Source organism: Phascolarctos cinereus, unplaced genomic scaffold (assembly GCF_003287225.1).
Source record: "Phascolarctos cinereus isolate Bilbo 61053 unplaced genomic scaffold, phaCin_HiC Scaffold_2;HRSCAF=192, whole genome shotgun sequence".
Lineage (NCBI taxonomy): Eukaryota > Metazoa > Chordata > Mammalia > Diprotodontia > Phascolarctidae > Phascolarctos > Phascolarctos cinereus.
The window spans coordinates 324,118,589-324,132,792 of record NW_027555625.1 but is presented as its reverse complement, the minus strand read 5'-3'; the positions used below and the strand labels follow the sequence as shown (position 1 = coordinate 324,132,792).

Below are 14,204 nucleotides of genomic sequence, written 5' to 3'. Positions count from 1 at the left end.
TGTGTAGGGAGTGGGGGAGGATAAGCAATGGGTTCCTTACAGGACTAATAAGAGTTCTGCCAGGATGGAGAGATGTTTCTAGAGAAGCAAAGTGGCATATGTATTTATATGTATTTTCTGCAACCAGCATGATGATGGGGAAAACAGACATTGGGAAGAAAAACATTCTACTGATCATTTGGAAGCACAATCCACATTGTTGGCTTAGTTTTTTTTTTTAATCTCTGCCATTCAAAGTTTATAGAGAATCGGATTCCCTTGACAGAAGAACATGATTAAAACTGTGACCAGTGATTGGCCTAACACCAAATTGATCTTTATATTTTAAAGGGGCAATCTTTTTATAGTCCATTTCTCCACACACCATTGTGTTTAAAACCTTAGGCTTGAAAACGTGGTTGGTTTTTAAGTTGGAATTTTATTTTTATTTTTACCCAGGAAATATTTCAACCTTTCCCTCATTCAATTCATTGTAACAATCATTTGCTAAGCACTGACTATATGCCAGACACTAGGGAGACAAAGACGAAAGTGAAATAGTCTCCTACTCTCAAGGAGCTTGCATTCTACTGGGCATTTGTCTTGAGTTTGTCATCAGATTTTGGAAAGGGGTTATATTAAAACCAGAAACCATAACAGCAATTCTACTTATTTTTGGCTGGGATAACTCTGCAGGGACATGCATGGGTGGGTATGTATGTGAGCTGTGTTTCCTGATGGTTATCTTATTATAAAATATAAAGTAATGAATAGTAGATCACACATAAACATCAATTAATAATTAAAAATTATCTCTCTGGCTCGGTGTCTGAGGGTAGCACAAATGGATAACTATTTATTTTTAATTGGGACAGTTGAATCTTTCTTTCATGATTGAGATTCTTACACTGAGTGCCTCAGGGTCATCATTTGGCAGCATGAATTCTTATTGGATCATAATCATCTTATTTATCATGTGTGTGTGTGTGTGTGTGTGTGTGTGTGTGTGTGTGTGTGTGTGCATGTATGTATGTATGTAAGAGCGTAAGAACCTTGCTCATGCAAATCATCTAAAAGAGACCTGATGTAATGCAAGTCTTTTCTGAGAATGGTGGTGCTGATGGTATGGGAATGGTAGAGTTTGCCTAGTCTATGGGGGAAAACGAACAATCTGGAACTGGAAATGCTTAGAATTTGTACCATTTGGCTTTCTTCAATTAAGACAGTGATAAGTCCTGTAATGAATTCCATATTTCTTTAATCCATCCTCCATGCAGCTAAAAGGGAGATTTTCTGAAAACAAAGATCTGACCATCTTCCTCTCCCCCTGCTCAATAAACTCCAATGACTCCTTCTTACTTCTGGTGTCACTTACTTTCTCTGTTTGGCATTTAAAGACTTTTGAAATCTGGCTCCAACTTACCTTTCGACCATGCCTATAGTACATGATTCCCAGTCACCCACTCTGATGTATCTAAATTGACTATCTTGCTGTTTCTCCTATTCCATGTTCCTTCTCCTCTCTCCAAGCTTTCGCATAGCCTGTCCCTCATTCTTGGGAATTTACTTCCTCATGACTGCTATCTTTAAGAGTCCTTAGCTTCCTTCAGAGCTCAGTTCAAATGCTACCTACTATATGACACCTTTCCTGGTCCTCCTTCTAAAAATCCCCTAGTATTTATATTGTAAATGTATTTTACAATGGATTTTGCATTCACGTTCTCTCCACAGAGAGAATGTGAGCTTGAGGGCAGGTGCTTTCAGTGTTTTGGTTGTATCCCGAGGACCTGCCAAATAGTAGGTGATTAAATGCTTTATTTTGATTGTTTGGTTTCCATATTACTTTTCTGTATGCTGCTAGAGAAACAAGGAAACATTTACTATCAGTTTATTATGGACCTGGAGATAATCACCAGAGGGCCACACAGAAGTAAAAGGCAACTTAACTTGGCTTAGGACAGTAGGACTTTGTGGTTGAAGTAAAGTTGGTTATCATTTAGCCCAACCTCTCCATTCTGTAGATAGGAAGACTGAGGCCCAAAAGGAGAAAATGAATTGTTCTAGATCAGCGATGGGGAACCTATGGCCTCAAGGCCACCTTCTAGGTCCTTGGGTGTGGCCTTTTGACTGAGTCCAAGTTTTACAGAAGAAATCCTTTTATTGAGAGGATTTGTTCTGTAAAGTTTGGATTCAGTCAAAGGGTAGCACTTGAGGACCTAGAGGGCCACATGTGGCCTCCAGGCCACAGGTTCCCCACCCCTGCTCTAGATTGTTTAGCTAATGAGCAGCAGAGTCAGGACTAGAGCCCAGATCCTTATTCTTTATTCTGTGTTCATTCTTATGGTTCACCTTCATGAGGACCATAGTCATCCTGAGAGAAGTACTGTGGTTTGGTAGAAAGAAAATTAGTTTGAGGGAGTCCAAAGAGCTGAGTTTCAACCCTAGCTTCACCCCTTACAAGGACACTGTGTATCCTGAGAGAAGGTCAGTATACATCTTTGAGTTTCAGCTTCCTTGTCTATAAAATGGACACAAAATACTTGTACTCACAATTCTCAGGGTGATTTAGAAGCCTTAAAGTGCTATATAAATGTGAGTTGCTATTATTATTTTTAGTCAGACTAATGGCCTTGTTTTCCTGGCTAACAGCAGAGCATGGAGACATTTTAGATTTCTTCCACTTTTACTTTTAAATCGACAAATCCAGCTTGAACGCTAATGATTTCCAGTGGTGTAGCACATCTCACTCAGGAGGATCCCAGGCACGTGCAGGCAGGAATTCCTTTGCCACCCACAAAAGTCAATGACCTGTGAGATAAAACACAGTGAAGGGTTATTAGAGCAGAGAGCAGTGCTGCCTAATGAAACACAATGGAAATTTCATTGTGTTGAGCTTTTTTCCCCGTATACTATGTCCCTAAACCGGTTATGGCACTAGAACAATACAGAGAAGCTTCTCTCTCCACCTTTCTCTATGTAAGTGGAATGTGGAAAAAGTCACTGGAACATCATTCTCTACCTCCCCGGCTCTTCTGAAGAGAGTTCAAATGCAAAAGCAATTCTGTATGACTTCCCCATTCCAGCTTCTAGTCACCAACAGAGATCTCATCTCCAATGCTCTCTGTTCTTTCCAGCACTATGATTTCCATTCACCTCAAGGAACCAGAAGATGACTGAAGGGGATCAGATGTTTTCTCCTCCAGGAAGCCTCAACTGAGGCTAATTAAGTGTTTGCTGAAGGAGTTTTCTGTGGAAAAACAGACCTTGTCAATACAATCCAACACAAATCTATTAATTGCTTCCTGTGTGCAAGGCAAGAAAGGCAGTATGGCAGAGTGGATACAGAGTGGAGGTTGGAGTCAGGAAATCCTGAATTCAAGCCTTTGTGACGTATATGGGCTATGTGACCCTGAGCAAATCACTCAACCTCTCAGGGACTAACTTTCTAAGACTGTTTCAGAGAGAGTACTGATCTGAATTGGTAGAGGAAACCATTATAGAGGGAACCATTGAGAGCACCTTATACTGATGGAATCAAAGGTCTTGTTGCGCATTTAAAAAAAAACTGATTGAGGCTCTGGGGATACAAAATCAAATTAGTACAGCACTCTTATCCTGAGACCAGCACATCATCAAGGACATCTTAAAAACTGGTCAGTGTGAATGTGTCTAATCCCTGCCACTCCTCTGGCCCATTTCTATTTAAGAACTGTCAGAAAACAGTTCAGTACTTCTTGGGGCTTCGTTATGCATTGACCCATATAAGTAGTCCAGGTCTTGATGGTGGCTTAAAGAAAGCACCCTCCTCAACTCTGTTGCAGGCTTTCTCTGATGTATCTTGTCCTGGGATTAGACCCTAAAATAAATTAAATCCCTATTGTCTTTTTTTTTTTTTGAGAGCCATATTTTTGGTAGTTCTTCAGTAGATCCTAGGGCTTAGATTAAAGAATCTAATTCCTTTCCCTTTCTCCATGCCCCAACCTCCAAATGTCAGACATCTGGTCAGGAGGAAGTATAGTATAATGGAAGGAGACTTGGGGTGTGTGTGTGTGTGTGTGTGTGTGTGTGTGTGTGTGTGAGTGTGTGTGTGTCCCTAGTATATGTCACTTATCTTTCTTGCTTCTCAGTTTCTCCTATAAAGGGACTCAATTAAGCAAATGTTTGTCAAGCAGCTACTATGTGCTAGTTGTTGTATTAGGTGCTAGGGATACAAGGACAAAAATGAAATCATCACTTTCCTAAAGAAGTTTATAATCTAGTAAGGAGATATGATGTGTACACAAATACGCAAACAAAAAGTATATACAAAAATACTAAATAATTTCAAGAAGCGAGTGCTAAAAGTGCATGCTCTCTGTCTGTCTGTCTCTCACTGTGTGTGTGTGTGTGTGTGTGTGTGTGTGTATAGGGTGACCAGAAAAGATCCCATGTAGGAGATGGCATCTGAGCTATATTTTAGAGGAAGCTAGGGATTCTGGGGGTTGGGTGAACTGATCTCTAAGGGCCCCTCTGGCTCTAACATTTTATGGTCTAAGGGCCCGTCTAGCTTTACTATCCCAGTCTTATTCCAAACACAATACTGAGCTGCATATTATAATATTTAAAGACATACGGGCTAGGTGAGGGAATGAAGGAAGATACCAGATCGAGTTGAAAGCTACATGATCATGCTGTGGTTTCTAAAATATGAATTTTAATACTGCTTGGGGACTAACACTTCAGGGAGAAATCCCAAGAGGTCTGCTTTGACTTGAAACTTTCTTTTAACTAGATAGCAGTCTTATGATGTTGATTCACTGCCTGCATTCAGCTGGAGAGAGCAGGACACTGGCCCAGAGGAAAGCAAAACACTGTTCATTAATGCCTGAATCTACATTGTCGTCATCTTCATCCACACAGAGCTCTCCCCAGAGGCTTTGACTTGTGAACGAGTAAGAATACGACAGCAGGATTGTGTATTTTTTATAGTTCCAATCAGTCTAGGTTTTTCCCTCTGAGTCCTATCTGGGACAGAATGCATCTCCCAGAGCCATAGAGGTAAGAAAACATTTCTTTGGGAAAATGGGGGATGGTACAGATAGAATTCTTTTTATCTGCCCCATAGGCAGACCTATGAAAAGCTTCCTTTCATGGGGATTGTGCTAGCCTATCTATCCTTACACCTATGGATAAGGTAATCAGACAGATGATATCATGGAAACAGAGTTGGAAAGGAACTTAGTAGTAAGTAGCCCCAAACTGTTGTGGTTCCAGGACTCCTGGGATCTTGGTGATAGCGTTCTTCTGAAGCTGAATTCCACTGGATAATCACGCAATTTTATTCAAGAGATCTGAATTTGGACAGTCAATATTTGGACTATTGGGAGTGGGGAAACGTGTCAGTCTAGTATAAATTGGACAATCAGACACATGGAATATTATGTGAACATTCAACAAAGAATGTAAAAATCTATAAAAATGGACTCATATCGTGAAAATGGAATCCATTATGGTAATCCTAGAAGTATAAGGCACACAAGATAAAGAAGATTACCTCTCTTAAGCCCAGCTGGGTGTACATGAAGCTGAGGCCAAGCATATTTCTTAACTCTTGATGAGGGGTAGGTTAAGGAGAGAAGAGGGAAACAGAGAACTGGAGAGAGGGGGAGGGGTAGAGAGCAAGACAGGGAGAGGACAAAGAGCAAGAGGAAGAACATAGGGAGAGTGAGGTCAAGCTTTTGATTCTTTACTCATTCTAGAGGAAGGAAGATGGGAGCAGGGCCAAGTGTCTGTTCCTTTGTGAAAGGGGATAAGAAAACAGGGTAGGAGATGTTCCTGGAGACATCTTTTTCACAGCACTAGCCAGAAGAGAGATCAAGAACCAAATTCCAGGTTTGGTTTCTTGCTGCTTTTTGTCATACTAGATTCCATGCTTTCAGTCAGACTTTTTTTGCAAGAACCCAAGGCTGTATTCCTGAGCTTGACAAAATTAAATATTGTAAGGTTTGCCAGGAGTTGTGTATAAGTCACGGATATTTGACATCATAGAGAGCCACCTCTTCATTTTGATCTAGATGACTAATTGGTCATCATCTCCCTAGACAAAGGAGGTCTTACTTTATATTCATGATAGGAGGCACTCCCTTCTTCATTTTGTGATCCTTTTGAAGGAATATTCCTGTGATAATGAACTGGGTTGGGGAGGGACAGGTTCTTATAATACCCCTTACATTCAAACAGCTAGAAGATATCAGATGTTAGCTATGACATTCCTTTAAGTGGGATAGTTTATCTAAAATTATATGTATATATATATGTCAGCTGTAATGATGACATTGCAATGAATAGTGAGTTGGGAACCATGCTGCAAGGCATTAGTTACTAGCTGTGACATTGCCAAGGAAAGCAGAAGGCTAAGAATGCTAGTTAACATTAGAGATCATCTAATCTAGTCTCATCATTTCAGCCATTTTTTCTTAAATATAATTTTTCTTTTTTGTTATGGATTTAACAAATATGAGAATTTCATTATGAAAAGCAATGAGGACTGTATATGAAACCAAACTCTTGCTATATAATTCATTTTTAAAATTGTATATTAAATTGTACACGATTGTATAACACTCTTACTTATCTCTGTCGTCTACCAAACTATTCTGTTTTTTGTATTTAAAAATGTTTCATTGGTGTTTATTTCCTTTTTTTCTTCATTTTTGACCTTACTGTCACTATCCATGCCCGTGGAAGCCCTCCTTTGTGACAAATAAATATAGTCAAGCAAAACAAATCCACATATTGGCTGTGTCTGAAAATCTGTCTCATTTTACACTACTAGTCCATCACTTCTCTGACATGAGGTGGGAAGCATGTTTCATCATTAGTGTTTTGAAGTTGTGTTTGGTCATTCATTGATCAGAACTCTGAAGTCTTTCAACATTGTTTTCTATTATACTATTGTGGTCATTATATAATTTGCTCTCCTGGTTCTTGCTCATTTAATTCCCTATCAGTTTATATAAGCCTTCTCTAATTTCTCTTAATCAATCATATTTACCATTTGTTATGACAATTATATTACTTACAGTCATATGCTATAATTTCTTCAGCCGTTGCCCAGTTTATAAGTATACAGTTTGTTGACAGTTTTTTTGCTACAATGAAAAGTGCAACTATAAATATTTTTGTATAAGTGGATCCTTTCCCTTTGTCTTTGACCTATTTGAAATGTATACCTACTACTTGGTGGCAGCTAGGTGATTGAATAGATAAGAGCACTGGGTCTGGAGTCAGGAAGATAAGTTCAAATCCAGCCTCAGACACTTACTAGCTGTGTGTTCTTGGGCAAGTCAATTAAATCTATTCACCTCAGTTTCCTCCACTGTAAAATGGGGACAATAATAACCCCTATCTCTGAGGGTTGTTGTGAGGATCAAATGAGGTAATAAATTGTAAAGTGCTTGGTGCAGTGTCTAGTGTATCGCAGGCATTGTATAATAATAATGCCTATTATCATTATTGTTAATTTGGATGCACAGTTCCAAATTACTTTTTAGAATGGATGGATGAATTTACAGCTTCACCAACAATACATTAGTGTTCTGGTCTTCCTGGAGTCCCTCTAACAATTACTATTTTCTTTTCTTTTCATCTTGTCAATCTGATGGGCGTATGGTGCAGCCTCAAAGTTGTTTTTATTTGCGTTTCTATTATTATTAGTGATTTGGATAATTTTATGTAGTTTTTGATAGCTTGTTTGTTCATATCATGTGACCATTATCTTCTCAGGAATGGTCCATGCTCTTATATATTTGTATTAATTCCCTCTATAGCTACAACACTAGGAGTTTGTGAGAGACATTTACTGTAGTTTTTTTTTAACCAGTGAATATCTTTCCCTTAATTCTCACTGCATTCACTTTGCTTGTGCAAAAGCTTTTCAATTTTATGTAATAAAATTGTTCGTTTTATCATCTCTATCCTCTTTTGAGTTAACAATTCTCCTTTCTTTCTCTTACAGTTTATTTATGTTATGACCATAGGTCCTGTATCCATTTGGATCTTATTGTCGTAAAGGATATGAGGTATTGATCTAAACCTAATTTTGGCCAGACTGCTTTCCAGTTTTCCATAGACTTTTATTGAATAGGGGAATGCTTACCCTGTTATTGGTGTCCTTTGTTTTTTAGAATACTATGCTTTTGTTACATTGATCAGTTTTTCTAATTTGTAAACAATACCAGATAATGCTGATAATTACTGCCCTTTCATTTTACAGGTGAGGAAACAGGTCCACTGAAGAGAAATGACTTCTTTGATATCATGAAGCTAGTTAGTGGTACAACTTGAACCGGAAACCAGCTCTTCTGATGTGGAGGCCAGTGTGCTTTCCATCATTTAATGGTTTACCTGGAATGAATTTTCAAAGTAGAAATTAAATGACAGGAGTCTAGTAAGTCAGGCTCATATTCAACAGTAATAGATTAATTTCGTTTCTCTTGTACTCTCAGCTGCCTTACTCCCTGTATAACTAAGAATATTGATATTCCAGAGTGGGGGAGGGTGTTGTTTTTTTTTTTAATAATATAGAAAGCTCATTGTCATTAGCAAAAAATAATGTTATATTAATATTGCTTCATTTTCTCCTTTAGAAGTCATCAAGGGATAGCTAAGAAATTCCTTAGTAATCAATCATTAGAAATTCCCATGATTTCCTTCTGTAGTTAAACATAGGCCTTGGAAACAGAAATTGTGATTTCTGATCCCAGTTCTGCATTGACCAACTACCACTGACATTACCTTGACAAGTCATGTGATCTCTTTGAACTTCAGTATTCTCACCTGTAAAATGGAAATAGACGTGTCTTTACTAAGTACTTCATGCTGTGAGGAAAGATTTATGCAAATAGTAAAATGTTATGTAGATGTGAGCCGTGATGATGATGATGAGGTGCTTACCTAGGGCTGGGGACTCATCAATATGTGTGCTCCCTCTGGAGTACGGTTTGTGACTCCTTCACGCTTTTATCCTTCTTGTGCTATTCTTGTACATGCATTTCTCTGGTCCTCCACACAGCAATTGTCCAACATGCTACAGCCTTTTCTCTGTATCTTCGACTTTCTCAAAGACCTCAATGTAGCATTCAGGTGAGCCCTTTATTATCATTCATTCTCAGTACACAATTGGTGGATGTCTTTGATACTACATTGTTTTCAATTTTTCTATGTTTATTCAGATTTGCTTATGTGCTACAACTGGTCTTCTTTTGGATTATTTACAGTTTTAATTCCTTTGCAGAGAATCTTGTGGTTCCATGATCATAGCTATACGGTACCGTTGGATGAATATTGTTAAATATTATTACTATTATTATTACTTTTATTATGAGCTGATACATACTGTTGCCCAATGTTCTGGAAGGTTTTGATTTGGAAAGTTGGCAGAAAGAGGGAACCATGAGCCAAGTTTTCCTTGAATAAATAGACTATGTTGATTTCATCGGGTTCTGCAAGCCTAGGGTTCGCCAGTTATTTGATCCTGAGATGTGAGGCTGCACCTGGTCCATTTCTTAGTGTGGTGGAACCTAAAAGGAAATGGGCTTGAGAAGATACACACACTGGAATTAAGTCCTAATTACGTTCTTGGACACAAATCACTTCCCCAACTCCACTTAGAGGATTTGTTTAATTGACTGAGGAAATAGTCTGAAGTACAAGAACATTTCTTTTCATTAGTGTTCAAATGAAGTGCAAATTAGGGAACTTTGAGGCCTCCATATTTCCTAAAGATAGAAGCTTTGAAGAAGAGAAGAAAAATTAAGAATGGAAGTTGGGATAAAACCAGAAATGAGTGTGCTTTGGATAGAAGTTTGGATAATTTTCTGCTTGAATAATTTGGGAAGTAAACAGAAAGAGGCTGTTGGGAAATGGGTTTGTTTTCAGAGCTTGAGTTTTCAACCAGACTCTAACTTCTCATTTATTCCTTATTCACTTAAAAAAAATCTCTCTGGGCTAAGGAGACATGTGAGGAATGGAAGGAGATTTCAGAGCCCTGTAAGCCCACATGGAGGAATTAAGTGAGTAAAGAGAGCACCTGCAATTACACTGACTGGGATACAATTATAAAGGTTATTAATCTACCAGCTTCGGGGTCTAGGATGACTATCAGGTGGAGTTGGGAACCAATCTCTCCTGCATATTTTATTATTGCACAATTATAGCTAATGCATAATTAGGCTATCTTTGAGACAGCCACATTAATTCTCTACAAGGATTCCTTGGGCTTCTAATTGCCCTAAGTTTTCGATTGAGACCCAGAAACCTTGGTCGGTATTAGAGAAATGTATTCTAAATTCTTTTATTGTGATCCACAAAGAACTGACACACCTTGGGTAACTGATATTATTTTGAGAAATGCCAAGTCCTTGGATCTATTCTGTAAATACCAGATTAATTTTTTTTAGTATTACTGATATCATTTATTATTATCAAAGCCCTTTTTTGGACAGAGGAGACTTAGTATTGAACTTTTCCTTGTAACAAAGAAAAACAGGCTAAAACAATGGATCGTCTGATAATGTTTTCAACATTCTGTGCCAGTAGTTTCCATACTTTTTGATAAGAGGAAAAAGACATGTTTTGTAAAGATAGCTCAGGACCATGAACCCAAGAGCCTTGGAAACAGCAAGTTCCTTCAGGCTACTGGACCTGCTTCCAGCTGAGCTCCTATAGCCATTATTGAGGGGGAGAAATCATTGTGGAGAAGGGAGCCACCTTCTTTATTACCCCCAGTGAGAGTTTCTGGCTACCAACTGCTACTGACAGGTAGATAAGTACACTGAGGCACCTCCTTCCCCCAAATCACCAGTTCTTTTCTGGCCCAGCCCTTACATCCATCATATGAGGAGATAACTTCTATGGAAAAAGGGCCAGCTATCTCCACCAGTGGCTAATGAACCAACATTCACAGGGCAAGTAAGATGGTTAACTAAAGCAAAAGGGTACTGAAGGAGAGATAAGAGGCAACATGGTCCAGGAAAGTCAAACCACCACCACCACTACCAGCACCACCACTACCACAACCATGACTGACCTCTCTCAGACAGAGAAGGAAACAGCCCAGTTCCTAGAACCCAAGAACCTTTGGAGTACCAATGTGTATAGCCCAATGTGAAATGGCTCAACATCAGAAACGGATATGATTTTTATCGGTGGAAATGACATTAAAGAAGTATTATCTCTTTGCTTTGCTGATGTACCCTAAAAACCATAGGACTTTTCCATCTGACTTGCAGCTAAAACCTTCCACATTGTGTTGTCTCCCCATTGGAATGTGAACTTCTTTGAGAGCTAGGATTATCTTACTTTTCTATTTGTAAGCACAGTGTGTGAATGAAGCACAAAGTAAGTGCTTAATAAATGCATCATCCATTCACTTATTCACAATTTGTTCTCCTAAACCAGTTTCATTTTTTCCTTTTAATTTTCATTAAAATCAATTTCAAAAGTATGAAATTGAGGAAACTCAATGCCTTAATCAAAAATCTTAAGTGTCTCTCAATGGAGAAAGCCTGAATTCCCTAAGCTAGCATTCAAGGCTCTTCAATTAGACCCTAGACTACTTTTTCAGTCTTATCTCTACTTAATCTTCTTCATGTACTCTATGCTCCAATCAACCTGGATTATCTGTTTTTCATCCATGTTGCATGCTTTCCCACCTCTGCATCTTTTCTTATGCCTTTCCCTAAGGCTGGCATTTTACAGTACTGACCAAGAATCAGTCCTTGGGTCCCATCTTGTTTAACATTTTTAACAGTAACTTAGTTGAAGGCATTGATGTCATGCTTACCAGATTTGCAGATGACACAAAGATTTGCAGATGATGCAAAGCTAGGAGGGGATAGCTGACCCATTTTATAACAAGATATAAAAATAGAATATGAGCAGGTTAGAATTTGGGTTAATTTTTTTCATTAATGATTAAGCTCAGATTCACAGAGTAGATCATCTAAGGCTGCATTTTGAGCTTCATGGTTCTTTTTTAAAAAATTAATTTATTTTGATTTGTCAATAGTCACTTCCATAAGCTTTGAGTTTAAAATTTTTCTCCCCCTCCCTCTCCACCTCCCTCTCCAAGATGGCACACAATCTGATATAGGCTATACATACATATACATTCCTATTAAACATATTTTCACATTAGTGATGTTGTAAGTAAGAATTAGAACCAATATGAGGAACCACCAGAAAGAGGAAACAAAACACAACAGAAGAAAAAAAATAGCAAATAGTATGCTTCGATCTACATTCAAACTCCATAGTTCTTTCTTTGGATATGGATAGCATTTTCCATCATGAGGCCTTTGGAGATGTCTTAGATCCTTGTATTGCTGAGAAAGGTTAAGTCTATCAGTATTAGTCATTGCACAATATGGCTGTTACTGTGTACAATGTTCTCCTGGTTCTGTTCATTTCACTCAGCATCAGACCATACAAATCTTTCCAGGATTTTCTGAAGTCTGCCTGTTCATCATTTCTTATAGCACAATAGTATTCCATTACATTCATATCCCACAACTTGTTCAGCCATTCCCCAATTGATGGGCATCCCATTCTTGGCCACCATGAAAAGAGCTGCTATAAATATTTTTGTACATGTGGTCCTTTTCCCATTTGTATAATCTCTTTGGGATACAGCCCTAGAAGTGCTGTTGCTGGGTCAAAGGGTATGCACATTTTTATAGCCCTTTGGTCATAGTTCCGAATTGCTCTCCAAAATGGTTGGATCATTTCACAACTCTGCCAACAATGCATTAGTGTTCCAATTTTCCCACATCTTCTCCAACATTTATCATTTTCCTGTTTTGTCATGTTGGCCAATCTGATAGGTGTGATGTGGTACCTCAGAGTTGTTTTGATTTGCATTTCTCTAATCAATAGTGATTTAGAGCATTTTTTCATATGACTATAGATGGCTTTAATTTCTTCATCTGAGAACTGCTTGTTCATATCCTTTGACCATTTATCAATTGGGGAATGACTTGTATTCTTATAAATTTGACTTAATTCTCTATATATTTTAGAAATGAGGTCCTTATCAGAGAGACTGGTTGTAAAAATTCTTTCCCAATTTTCTACTTTCCTTCTAATCTTGGTTGCATTGGCTTTGTTTGTGCAAAACCTTTTCAATTTAATGTAATCAAAATTATCCATTTTGCATTTCATAATGTTCTCTATCTCCTGTTTGGTCATGAATTCTTCTGTTCTCCATAAATCTGATAGGTAAACTATTCCTTGCTGTCCCAGTTTGCTTACAGTATCAGCCTTTACATCTAAATCATGAACCCATTTTGACTTTATTTTGGTATATGGTGTGAGATTTTGATCAATGCCTGGTTTCTGCAATACTCTTTTCCAGTTTTCGAGCAGTTTTTGTCAAAGAGTAGGTTCTTATCCCAGAAGCTGGGGTCTTTGGGTTTATCAAATACTAGATTACTATAGTCATTGACTACTGTGTTTTGCATACTTAACCTATTCTACTTATCCACCACTCTATTTCTTAGCCAGTACCAGAGCTTCATGGTTCTTCAGAGCACATTCCATCCCCTCTTGCTGGTAGGTGCAGAATAGTCTTGAATTATTCAAGTTTCCTTCTTTGCATGTATGAGCACCATACTTTCCTTGTTTTTTTTTTTTTTGCCACTGGAATTGTTAGATTTAACTACTATATCTACATATCTATTTCAGAGTTTGCACCATAGGGTTTTTCCCTGAGGTAATCTGTGGATTTTTTTGATTGACACTTAGTTTTCTCTGTGCAAAGTTCTGTGCAATTTTCTTATTATTTCTTACATTATGGTGTTGAGGTTTTTTCTTTTTTACTCATCCTTTTCTTCTGGGAGATCTATAATCCCTAACTTGTCTCCGTGCATCTTGTTTCCAAGATCAATTTGTTTTGCTAGTATGGAGAACATTATTGCTTTAATCTTGTTGCTTTTTGCTTCTCTTCCAACTTGTCTTTTACTTCTGTGTGTGTGTGTGTGTGTGTGTGTGTGTGTGTGTGTGTGTGTGTGTATCCAATCATTTTCTACATTCCAATGTCTCTTATTTCTTTGGTGAAGTTTGCCATTGTAAATTTAAATTTTTTTTCCTGTTCTTTCTATTATTACTATTGTACAGGCCATAAATTCTACTTTCATAATTCTTATTTCTCTTTTAAATTATTCAGGAACTTTCTGATATGGTTTCAT

The 14,204-nt window shown here is 37.9% G+C and overlaps 1 protein-coding gene across 8 annotated transcripts in view; it reads left to right on the top strand.

The window, feature by feature from the left end:
• Positions 1 to 14,204, top strand: part of PTPRT (protein tyrosine phosphatase receptor type T) — a 1,323,147-nt gene that overhangs the window by 111,089 nt on the left and 1,197,854 nt on the right. The gene's annotated exons all lie outside the window — the stretch shown is intronic.